The sequence below is a fragment of the Ixodes scapularis genome, unplaced genomic scaffold (genome assembly GCF_016920785.2).
Source record: "Ixodes scapularis isolate PalLabHiFi unplaced genomic scaffold, ASM1692078v2 PGA_scaffold3__209_contigs__length_174095766, whole genome shotgun sequence".
In the NCBI taxonomy this organism is placed as follows: domain Eukaryota; kingdom Metazoa; phylum Arthropoda; class Arachnida; order Ixodida; family Ixodidae; genus Ixodes; species Ixodes scapularis.
Genome location: NW_024609868.1, coordinates 157852763 through 157863010, shown reverse-complemented (window position 1 = coordinate 157863010; position 10248 = coordinate 157852763). Strand labels below are relative to the sequence as shown.

The window sequence follows — 10248 nt, the reverse complement described above, 5'->3', positions numbered from 1 at the left end:
GATCTCCCGAGTAACGCAACGGTGTTTCGACATCACGCACGCAAAGGTCTTTCTTGTGGAAGTCATTGAGGACACTATCTCCAACTAAAGAATTCGTTACGAACGGGCCGCTGCGCCTTGCACGGTGCAGTGACCCGCAGTGCATTGTTCTCAGTACGAAGCTCGTCGCAAGGAGTCGCGTCCTCGCTGTAGTTGACCCTATTGCCGCAACTACGCGGTTGCGCCCAGGCCGAGTTTCCGCTGTCTAGTCTACGCGTTTGCTTGTATGCGAAAGGGTCCAAGGCCCAAGTCAGGACGATTCCACCGTTCCCACGCTCCGCGACAACCAGGTACGGTGTACTGGAATCGGCAGGATTGCCTACGGTCTGTCCCGTCCAAGATCAACTGGGCTTGAATGGCTCTTGGGGCCTCTGCGGGGGGTGATATTACAGTTCAGCAAGTAACAATGCTCGGACAGTACTTACCACCCTCGCAAGCACTTCGAAATTCGCCAAGTCTCTGCCGCGGAGGTATGACCTAAATCTAGGGTGGCACCGACGAATCGCCCGAGACACCTTCTCCACCTTCGTCGCGGAAGTGACTGCCCTCGAGGCTCGCGTACAGATCCTGGAGCGCGCGAACGTTTGGGCTTCGGCACCGTTTACGTAAAGGCAAAACCAAAGACGTTACACACTGCGCAGTACTTTTTTTTTAATACTTTTTGCATGGTGGCGCTTATGCCTTGAAAGTCAATCGTTTATCTTGCTTTGTAGATTTCAATGAGTTTAAAGTGCCAGGACGTAGTGATTTTATTTTACCGAACGTAGAAAAATTTCCTATGTAAGGTCTAAGCTTCAATTCCAGGCACGCAATAATACGGAACCTTCATGGCTAGCATTTTAAGAAGTTTGAAACAAGTAATATACATCTGAAAACAAGAATCTTCAGACTGAATCACGAAAAAGCATATCGTTTGTTTTGATGTTTTATGTATAAGCCATTTATTATTAACTATTGTTTTAAATTTTATGAACCTCTGATAACTTGCAAAAATTTAAGAAACCACCATATTGGCTTCACTGTCGAACTCTCCCCCCACATTCATGCTGCTTCAGTGACCGTATTAAAGTTAGCGTTATTAATGAGACTTCATCATAACCCTTATTTTCATGTTGTTTTTTTTTGTAGTAGAACACAGACAAGGCTCTGATAACTCAGGTTTTTTTACGTCATTGTAAACAAGAACTCTTCAATTGGTTCCTCAGTCAGGAATAATATGCTAACAAGTTGTTTCCGACATTATCAACCAACATATTAGAAAATTCAAACTGTTTTACCTTATGATCTTTCTCCGGTGATTGTCTCTAATTAAGCCAGCAGAAAAGTCAAAAACTATAAAGCTGAAAAGAACAATACGCTAGATGAAAGCGCGAAGTTTCTTTTTCAACGTACGGTTATAAATTCAAGGCGACAAACGAAAAATTAATATTTGCTGCACAACAAACAATAATAGAACCGTTAAACTGCAGGCGAGCTGGTGGATTTTAACCATCTTGCAACTTAACCCGAGACTGGGATGTAAAGTAGAAACTTAAAATTAGAAGGGAAATAAAAAAAGAAAGAAGAGACGTCTCAAAAGCAGCTAAATGATTTATTCAGTCCGACCTCCTTATATACACACAGTCAAAAGGTTACCAACCCTAAAACTTGCCTTTGCTAGGAGACAGATACCCCACGACCCCCAAATGCACAGTACGAATAGGACAAGGGGATGCCCCCTCAACGAACAAAAATATAACAGCTACGATAAACCTTTCCAACTTAGGATAACCCTCCAGTTAAAAAAAAAGAAAAAAAGATCTATGCCTTGTGGAACATCTGGCACTGGCCCCGAACATAAATACAAAGACCATCACGCTAAAGGCCCTGTCACACTGAGGCGACACGACGGCAACAGCAACACAACACGTTGTCCAACAGTCCGGGAACTTGTTGCTCGCTCCACGCGTTGTCCGACAAACCTGTCACATCGCGGCAACAGCTGCACAACATGAACAGGAACAAAATATTTCCTCGATATGCCACCTTCAGGCAAAACAAAAAACAGCAGCAACCTGAGTTGGACGACATGTATTGCCCTGATCGCTGGCTGAGCGAATTTTGGGCCGGCAACACCGCAGTATTTAATTTCGAGGCAGAGAGACGCGTGATATCTTTAATATTTAAGTATGCGCTTTCTTAACAGCCGGCTGTCCCAACCATATCAATATTGCTATTCGAGCTTGCTCTTCGCACTTTGCTGCGAAGCCTTCTTCTTCAAGATGCCGTCGTCGTCGAACGTCTCGTCCCCCGAAGAATCGCAGATGATCGCGATGGTGGAAGAACAAAGATTCTTGTGGTACATCAGGGATACGTCCGATCATCGTCCCGACGTGAAGAAGAAAGCCGTCAGCGACATTGCGCGAGTGATGGAAACCAAGTTGGCGGATATGTACAAAATAAATATTCCCACGTGTATTCACGCAAAGCCACATCGTGTCCGTATCTTCACGCCGGTATTTTCACGTCTTTAAAGCGCACATTCAACATAACTGTGCTTACGACCGAGATCATACCGCATTGCATTACTTCTGTCATTTCGAATATCGCACGTAGTGTGTTTCTGTGGCCGACTAACTTGACCACATGCGTGCGTCCGCGCCCTCAAGCGCGGAGGCGGTCTTGATCGCCTCCCCGTTTGCGAGCGCGTTGTTTCGTTCCTTCTACCGTTTGTGGTGGCTTCTAGGCAGACGAGTGCTTTCCTAACGTTGACTGTTGTATGTTTGCAAAACTCGTCTCATGGCCCACTTACATCCCTTGCTATTTTGTAGCTTTGTTTTAACCAACCACTGCTTTCGCTAAAAAGATCCGACAGCAGTATTCTACAGGTTACCCGCATGCTAATACTGTTGATACTACGGAGCGCATGAAGCTCATTTATCAGCCATAAATGGCAGGCTTAATTGTTTTTAAAGACCTGTTTAATGTAGAATGGCTTTGGTTTTATGCAGGGAGTCAGTCAAGAGCCGGTTTCCGAACCTGCGCTACCAATTTAACATGGATCACAAGAAAGTGAAGAGCTCAGAAATTTCTGGGACAAGCCCCGATGATCTGTATGCGCCCAGGAGGATACGCTATCTGGAAATGCTCTTTCTGCAGAGCGCATGCCCCAAGCACGGAAGTGAGTCAAATATGGCTCCTTCATGTGTAGGTAATAAACAATAGCTGTATTCACGGTCACATGTTTTATTTGTACATGGAGAACCTTTTTGTTCAGGTACTTCCCTGGTTGACAATGATTGATCGTCTTTGTTTCAATGGAAAAAAATGCAGAACCTAAGACTTTACCTTATAAATATTAGAATCATAGAAATAACATTTTCCAAACGGACAGTGCTCGCACACTGTATGCACCCATTTCATAAAACAAATACAGTGAGATAAACGACATGCTTCACTTATTTGCTTGCTTTACTTATTTGCTTGCTTCACTTATTTGCTTGAAATAGCAGTGCCGGGGAAAGAAAAAGTTTACTAAAAATTAAGCACATTATCCAAACTGCTAAAAATAGGTGCAAGGCGTCAACATACTGCGGCAAATGATAGAGCACGTAATTCCAGGTTTATATTACTTCTCAGACCAAAGCTTTGCACTAGGGAATTACTGGTGCTAATGTGCAGCAGAACAATTTGTAGCACAATCAGATTTTTCTGAAAAAATATGTATGGGTGAAGAACGTAATACATGTCGAGAGTTTCACTATGACCCAATGCATGCGCATTCGGTCATAAGACCTTATTGAAAGAGAGGGATGGATTGCGAGTAATCTGATTTCTGCTTTCTCTTAATCTCTTTTTTATCTAAAAGAAGTGATAAACAACACATAATTTTAATGCATGTTAAGAAACGTATTAGGGTCAAGAAACTGCTTTATGTGTTCTGTACGTTCATTTTCTACATGCGAAAATGTTTTCTCGTTAACGTTGATCGTCTTTCCATATTCACAGGCAGAATCAGAATCTCAGCCAGAGGGAGACGACGACAGTCCTTGGGGGCGCTGGAGGATGAGGCCAGCTGCCAAGGGACCAGTCAGGGGACCAGCCAGAGGCCCAGTCAAGGGACCAGCCAAAGGATAAGTCAGGGTGGCGCTGCCGGTACGCCCCCATGCATCCTGCAATAAAGGGGTGAGCACCTGAAGAGGTAATCATCAAAGCCAGGTTTCAAAAAAAAAAAATTAGCCGAGGATTGCATGACAAAAAAAAAAACTGCTTCTGAAAACAATTGTGAAGACCTTAAATAAAAGCTGCGCGGCAGCAGCAGTCAGACTAGTGCTATTGGTTTGTCGTGTCGATCACCCACGCACTCCGGCAGGTGCCACATGGCGCTCACAGATTGCAAGCTTGCTGGCCTATGAGGCTGTTGTGGGATAAAACCTCAACCTCAACACTAGCCCAGAACTTGTACAGGTGGCACCTGAATAAATAAAGGTGCTGTGGGTTGTTGCCCGTTCCTTGATACGAAAGTTGCTGCCATTAAATCCTTGTCTGTTGCCTCGTGTTGGCTTTTGAAAAAGGCCTCCGCTTCATGCAGATTGCTGTTTGCTTGGCCCTCACAACATTTTGTATCTTTGGTCAGTACTACTTTCCCTACCAGACTTACAAATTCAACTGGGCTGAAAAATGGAAACCCCTACTTTAGGCATTTCACACCAAGCAACACGAGTAAACAATCTAAAAATACAAACTGCTAGGCTTATGCTATGGCCGGGTGATGCATGATGGGGCTAGAGTTGCATGGTGCTTGTAACTTATGTATTACACGCACTGCTACAGCTCAGATCTTAAACTTACTACATAACATGCATAAATCATTCAGTTTACAGGTTCAAAATTTTCAAAGGCGTTGAGAGACCGTGGCGGTAGTAATCAGTATAAAATAAATAGATATCAACGGGTGGTTTCCTAAACCAGATGTCATCTAGTAGCCACTGCATCAATCAGTCAACAGTCGTATCTTAGTCTCATTTTAAACTTTAGACAACATGAAGGCTCTCTGTGTTACAAGCTTTATGCTGTGAAGCTGTAGCGACCTCAAGCTGACTGGGCACTGATTGCTAGGTCACCCGGGAGGCGCAGGTGCACAGGCAGCACGATTCCGGGGAATCTACGACAAGCCGCTTGGTGATCAAGCCAGGTATTTACTGTAAATATTGTAAATACATGTAGATAAATTTCGCCTCTACGTATTGACGACCCGAACCAAGCCACACCGGCCTCGCCCACTACGCTGCGATGAATTCCCGGTCCCCCGGCGAGTGAAGCTTCGCGCCCATATGATGAGGTTCTGAGATGACACCGGCTCTTCCCGAGCCCCGAGGGTATTGGGGGCGACGACTATAAGCATGAAGGTTCCCCGAGTTCTGGATGTCAGGCTCCCAGCTCTGGTTTTAGACCGCGGAATAGATTACACGGAAAAACCGAATAACATCGTCTGAATTTTGACTACATCGTACCGGCCCTTCCGCAGTCAAGAGCATCCTTGGTTTGTGACATACTTTCATTTCTACCTGCCGAAGCAGCCCTACGAATCGCTGAAAACAACTGACTTGGCGAGTCACAGAGTTGGAGCCATGCCGTCTCTACAAACTGTTGACTACCAAAGAGTTCGGCAATTGAAAATCAACGAAATGTTTAGGGTGTATGGAGCACCTCATAGGGGATAACGCAGCTGCGAAGGAAACGTCTATCATAAGAAAACTCTTCCTCCAACACCTACAGAACCAAGTACGGACGATTTTGAGCATGTCCACTACAGCCTCAATCTCCACGCTCGCTCGCATAGTAAGCGAGGGTCGAGAATATCAAATGATGGAGGTAGGCTCCCCGTTCATCTCAGCGATCGGTCAACACGCCCCAGCACAGGTACGACACATGGCATATATTTCGAAATTTATCATCGACATAGGCTTAGCCAAGGCCGCCGATAACGCAGCAGCTGATGCGCTTTCCATAATTGGAGTCAACCTCTGCCCTTTGGAATGACCTGCAGTTTCCTACAAGAAGTTGGCGGAGGCACTGCAAGTCAATCTCGAACTGCAACGGCTAAGGACGACCTCAACCACCTTAATATTTGAAGATGTGCACATGCCCGATCGTAACGCCACAGTTGCATGCAAAACGTCGAAAGGTCGTCCCCGTCCCTTCGTATGAGTAGATTTGCGTCGAGCCGTCGTTGACTGCCTGCACTCTTTGTTCCATCCCGGAATGCGAGCCAACCAGCGATTAATAGTCTCACGGTTTATGTGGCCCCAAATCAACGTAGAGATAAGGTCATGCAAAAATTGTTTCGGATGCTAATCACCCAAAGTTCACCGGCACAACATCACCCCTTTCGAAACGTTTAGACCACCGGACACTTGCTCTGCCCATATTCACAATGGCATAGTGAGAGACCTCTCCTCATCACAAGACAACCGCTGCATCCTTTCCTGCGCCGATCGATTTACGCCATGTCCCGAAGCGGTACCAATGAGGGACATCACAGCAACAACCGCGGCTCGGACACAGGTCGAAATGTAAATCAGTCGATCTGGAGTCCCAGAAGTGATCACTACCGCCAAAGGGCGCAAATTTTTCAATTTTAATCGAAACTGTTCTAAACTTCTGTTTCCTGGCGGTTCTGCTACGCCCCGACGCTATGCCAGGGTTTTCGGGAAGCGTGGTCAGACCACTGGTGTCCGGCTGATCTCGGGAACAAAGCCCGTAACAGCAGTTGAGAAGCAAGGTGACAAACTTAACCAGATGTTTTTGTTTTTTTGTTTTTTTTTCATAGAGAAATTTTGGCAAGCAAAAAACCGTCGCCCGAACGGCCAGTGCTTTGCTTGCCCCCAGAAGTAGAGTCCGCGGGCGGCACTTCTCCCCTGCGACTCCTTGGAATGTCTTGCGGCAGGTTCTAGACGGACAAGACCGCAAACCCCGACCAGCTACACACTACCTGACCGATCTCCTTCAACATCTCGAAAACACTTGTCACCCCGCTTCCTCGCAGTGGGGGGCTGGGGGGGGGGGAGAGGGGGGAGTATTTGTAGTGACAGCTATCCGACAGGACACAGAGTGCTAGGTAGCGCGCGAGACGCGAGCACGCGGGGGCACGGGCTGCACAAACGCGGGAATTTGACGACAGGCCGCTCGACGATCAAGCCAGTTATGGACTCTGTAAATAATGTAAATATTTGTAGATGAGTTTCACCTCTAGATGGCTTTTGACACTTCGTTCAGGTGTAACAAAATCCTAACTACTAACAAACACTTCAAAATTTATCGCACTGACAGGGAACCTCGACAAGGCGGAGGTGTGCTGATTGCTGCCGCCGATCATATAGATTCCTTTTATTTGAATGTTGCGATTGATCTCGAGGCAGTCTTTGTTTGCCTTTCCGTGGATCACAAAAAAAAAATTGCGGTGGCCTAGATCGGCTATGCCAGGATATACGTAGCGTGAGCTTATGCGCACAAAATGAGAGGCGCTATCAAGCGGCTCCGGTGCAGCGTCAGACTTCGCTGCTGCTCAACGGAGTCGCACAGCTGGGCACGCGGCGGCGCCAGGGCGTCTGCCGCGGCTATGACTTCACTCCTCTGGAATGCGCAGACCGGCGAGGCGGGCGAGGTGGGCGCGGCGGCGGCGGAGCGAGCGGCGGCGGAGCGAGCGGCGGCGGAGCGAGCGGCGGCGGAGCGAGCGGCGGCGGAGCGAGCGGCGGCGGAGCGAGCGGCGGCGGAGCGAGCGGCGGCGGAGCGAGCGGCGGCGGAGCGAGCGGCGGCGGAGCGAGCGGCGGCGGAGCGAGCGGCGGCGGAGCGAGCGGCGGCGGAGCGAGCGGCGGCGGAGCGAGCGGCGGCGGAGCGAGCGGCGGCGGAGCGAGCGGCGGCGGAGCGAGCGGCGGCGGAGCGAGCGGCGGCGGAGCGAGCGGCGGCGGAGCGAGCGGCGGCGGAGCGAGCGGCGGCGGAGCGAGCGGCGGCGGAGCGAGCGGCGGCGGAGCGAGCGGCGGCGGAGCGAGCGGCGGCGGAGCGAGCGGCGGCGGAGCGAGCGGCGGCGGAGCGAGCGGCGGCGGAGCGAGCGGCGGCGGAGCGAGCGGCGGCGGAGCGAGCGGCGGCGGCTTCACGTGGCTCTCATAATGAGCCGTGCTCATTATGCGAGCCGTACTCATTATGCAGAGCTCCGCCGTCGCCGCTGCACGCTCCGCATAATGAGCACGGCTCGCACAATGAGCACGGCTCATGAGAACCACGCGAAACTGCTCAACCTCGGGCAGTGTAGCTCACGCTACAAAATATATCTTGGGTGCGTGTTACCTCCCTCCCTCAAGTGACGATAGCTTTCTGAACAAACTCCATGACGTTATCAGTACAGTGACTTTGCGATCTCCCACACCAAACTTCATCCTTCTGGGTGATTTTAACTATCCGATTATTGTGTGGTCGGCTAAAACACCATACCCAAGCCCTTTTTCGTCTGACAGTGACAAATTTATCAAAATATGTTTGGACTACAATCTGTCACAGCTAATGTCTCACCCCACCAGAGTTACGTCCTCATGTGCCTCAGTGTTAGATCTTGTTTTGCCAACCTTAGTGCCCACTGATTGCTGCATTTAACCTTACATATTATCACAGGTCATTCCCTGAAAAAGGTTCAACAGATTCTCGATTACGGAAAAGTTAAATTTACGGCTATAATAGTTCATTGTTTGAATTTTTGAGTTACTTTGTGGAAAATCTCTTTGAACGTTCTGTAAATGAAGATTGGTGTCTGTTTCGAAGCAAAGTTACCTATCTAATAAGCAGATATAGTCCTGTTCGCACATTATCATGCAAAACAAATTCCCCTTGGTACAACACCAGACTTAAACGATTCTCCAATAAAACAAAAAAACGCCCCTTTCGTGTGGCCAAATGTTCAAAACAAGACCGTCCTTTCAACGCTTATCATTGCGCCGAGGAGGAATATAAACGTGCAGTATTAGAAGAAAAACGTAAATTTTTTTTTACTAACACTTTGCCCACAATTTTATCTACAAATGTTCGCCGCTTTTGGAACTCAATCAAACCTAATAATAACCACGGTCATCTGAAGCTTACAAACGTAGATGGGGAATGGGTAGGTCGAGATGAGTGTTCATCACTGATAAACGATATATTTATACAATTTTTTTCTTCCACCGATGTTTCTGTGTACACTCTGAGAAAAAATTACTACCCTGGGTAGTCAAATGGCGCTTTGGAGGCTTTGACTACTCCGAAAGGCGAGTTACTAGCCTTTGGGCAAAGTGACGACCCCAAACCGCTGTCGGAATGACCGCCTTTCTGCAGGTGACCACACGGGGTGGTCACTTTCGAATCCGATATTCACGTCCAGGCAGTCGTAAATGATATTAGTAACTTAGATAACTACTGGAAGACTATAAATGATATGCTTCCTTAGCTTTCGTGATCTTTTAAGATCCGCCAAGATGACATATGTTGTGCAATTCGCGTAAATTGGTGGAATAAACATTTTGTCAGCGCGAGCAGCAACACTGGTCTCGACAGCCGTGGACCGTGGTGGGGTGTAGCTGTGGCAACATAACAACAACAAACAGCGTGGGTGTTTGCCGAACTGAGGTGGGGATATCTTTTTGTCGAATTTTATTGCTAAGAATATCTAAAAAAAATGATTAGTTTTAAATCGGATCGTGTTGAACCATTGAACAATGAGACCGAGAATCGGCAGGGTAAACGTGCTAAGAGTTATATGACTGTGTCGCCCGTACTGTTTTCATCAATCTCGGACTGGTTGAATTTCTGAGCTGCACCCGTCGTGGTTGTGATCTCCTGGCTGTACGTACGTATTGCGCGAACTTTCCAATTCAGTAGCAGGTTGAAATTTAGTGGCAGCGTAGTAATTGGCTTTTACTAGATTGTTGCGTCGTCACTTGCGTTCTTCAGTTTGATGTTCTTTTCTATGATTTATTGAACCTAAACCTAAAAGTCAATCACCTCTGCCTCGTCACCCGTCAGGGCACCCGATAGCGCTGCCGCTCTACCGGCCGTTCCTGGATGTCTCCTTCTGCCAAGTAGCAGCCGGATCGTCGAACCACACCCATCGTCACCTCGGATCACTACATTTTCGTGCGTCAGCTACCACTAAATTTCGGCGCGTCAGATACCGCTATATTTTGGTGCGTCGGCCGAGCCTGT

The 10248-nt window shown here is 48.0% G+C and overlaps 1 pseudogene; it reads left to right on the top strand.

Moving 5' to 3' along the window:
* The first annotated feature begins 2351 nt into the window (after positions 1-2351).
* Positions 2352-4500, top strand: LOC121837344 (annotated as a pseudogene).
* The last annotated feature ends 5748 nt before the right edge of the window (positions 4501-10248 follow it).